This window comes from Amblyomma americanum, chromosome 1 (genome assembly GCF_052857255.1).
Source record: "Amblyomma americanum isolate KBUSLIRL-KWMA chromosome 1, ASM5285725v1, whole genome shotgun sequence".
NCBI lineage: Eukaryota > Metazoa > Arthropoda > Arachnida > Ixodida > Ixodidae > Amblyomma > Amblyomma americanum.
The window spans coordinates 173295961-173298794 of NC_135497.1; positions in this window are offsets into that span (position 1 = coordinate 173295961).

Sequence of the window (2834 nt, forward strand, 5' to 3'; positions counted from 1 at the left end):
GTGGGGCTTCTAGCGGGATGGCGATGCGAACAAAGCAAGATCAGGTGTAGTGGTAGCGCGTTGGAGGCTGCAGGGGAGCAGCTCAATGTAGCTTACTGCAGCGTAAAACGGTGACAATCGGACATCTTGTATGGCGGTACGCGCGACATATGTTAGCAGCGAACCAGCATGAATGACGTCACTCACCGTCATTATTACGCGACTGCCCAGAGACAGACGCTACGGTGGCGATGCGGATGTCACAAAATGGTGTTTTGTTTACTTCATGTGGGACTTGGAGAGCACTGAGATCAAGAAACTCCATTTACAAATTGGAGTAAAAAAGACGAAAATCACCCTTAATGTCCCATTATTGAGTAAAGGGAGTAAAATAGCGCATTTACCTCATTTTGCTCTATATTGATGGAGTAAATATTTTCACACATGTAGTTTTAAGGGCGACGTCAACCACTTAAACTCTCTTTTGGGTTGATTATTGGGCGCAGTGTACACTGTAAACAAAAGGAGTAAAAAGGGAGTAAAACTGTTTTCTAGCGCACACTCTTTTATAAAAGGGTTGTGCGCTAGAGGACACTTTTTAATCCCATATAGATGTATTTGTGTTTAGAGTGTACAGCTGCCGTGAACGCTTCAACCGCGATTGTTTTTATCTAGAGGATGGACTTCCGCGGCTTAAACCGAAAAAAAGAAACGATAATAGTGTGCCAAATTAAGTTTTCGATATTCGGTTTTAACCGAATGAGGTTAGATTGACATGCACGGCATAGATTGGCATGCACGGCTGTTGAGTACGAGTTGCACGCAATCAAATTGAAAATTCACTCGATGTATGATGCGATGTTGGTATTGTTGGATAAGGAGTGCAGTATTGCGATTTGAGGTATTGCTCCGCTAGCGGACACAGGCCTCTGCAGACCGGGAAGCCTCACCTCTTCGCCAGGCTGCTAGGTAAGCATCGTTTGTTCTCTGTCAGCACCCGCCTAGAGCAGTTAGTCGGTTAAGGTTTATCAATAGGACACTGACAAGAAACCATGCATGGGCTTTACGAAAAATTTCATGTTCTGGCTAGTGCGACGATCGAGCGGCAGTTCCATCGCTGCCATCAATGCACAGTCGACGTGATGCCACGCCTACTCGCTCAACCCAACGCAACCCAAAGAAAACATGTCAACCTAGTTCTTAGACGTAAACTTCCACTTGCGTTTTTATCTTCCTGCTATCTATTTAATCTGCGTTACATCTTCAATGACAATAGCAATTGCTTCTATACAAGCTCAGCTTTAACTACTTGTTGTGTCCCCTTCTTTCGTTCTGTTCTGTGTCACCAGTGTTCTTTTCTAACGGCCACTTGCCCGTCTTCGCGCGTCGTCGCAAATGCCCCCCACGGCGGGCCCCCGCGCCCTCTTGTTCTGGGAAGCCACTCCCTCGTGTGGACGCCGCGCCGTCCCCTCTGTCCTTCGGGCGGCAGTTAGGCTTCCGCCTCGGTCGACGCTGGTCGCACCCTCTTTAGTAGTAAATAAACAGTGTGAAATTATTGCGTGTATTTTGCTGCATTGACAACAACTTCCGGACACGACACTACTACTATCAGCATGTTAATTACTGGTAAGCAAGCTGTTAATGCTGAAAAAAAGCCAGGATAGGCTTCAAGTGACTTCTGACCACACAAAATTGCCTCATTAAATAACCGAAAAAATGTCAGTAATTCATTCGTAGAAAATAACCACCGAAAAAAAAGCAAAACTTGTGTTCTGTATTAAACACCGAAAAAAAAAACAATGAGGAGGGGCGCTAAAGTCACTTTTAGAGTGCAATGAGACAGCATTACATTTCACATTCGTCGCAGCTTCTGTTGCAACTTCTGTGTATGTTTGCGTCAATTTCTTTGCAATTGTCGGTCCATCAACCGCCATATTCGAACTGCTAGCTAAAGTAGCAGGTATCCGATATATGCTGTGACGGTGCCAACATTTGCATATGTCGGATTTTTTTCTGATTTTGATTGTCTATCTAGGTTGCTGTCTAAAAGCTATATTGCTTACAACCCCTTGGGCAGGATGTGATGACGTCAGAAGGTCACGTGATCTCTCTTGATCAATCAATTTTCGTGACACCGTGTATTGGCGGGGTTTTACTGTGATGACAACTCCAAAGCTATCGCATTAAAAAGTCGGTCGAATTTCCAGAAGCCAGAGTGGTATATGGCACGAGGAGGCGACAGCGTGTTGTCAGCAATAACTGTGCATTTAATCAAGATCATGACAAGTCATGAGTCATGTGGTAAGCCAACAGGCAAAGCATTTCCCAGTTGAAAAAAACACCAGCCCGTTTCTGGTGTTTACACCAGACCGGATTTTCAGACACGGGTTCTGGTGTGACCCGGTGTAGTGTTTTCTGGTGTGACTGTGTCTGGTGTTCCGACCAGACCGGTTTTTCAGACACGGGTCCTAATGTGGTGTAGTGTGGTGTGTTTTAGTGTGTTCCGGTCTGGTGTTCTGTGCTGTGACCCGGTCATCTGATACCGGTTCTGGTGTGGTTTAGTTTGGTGTTTCCTGGTGTGGTCGGTGTACCATTAGATTTGGTGTGCTTGGTGTAGTGTACAATGTCTTTATAGAGATGCTGTGAGTTTGGACATACTATCGTGAGCAAAAACCAGAGATACCTGTGAGCGCACGCCAAATGGTGTAAAACTGCAAGCACTCCTGATGTCGAGACAGCTGCACTAACATCCACCGATCTCGCTGTGCCGGTCTTGACGGCACGAGCATTTTATAAGTGGCACCTGCACACAGTTAGGCATAGTTTGGCACACACTCGCAGCGTCATAATTTTTT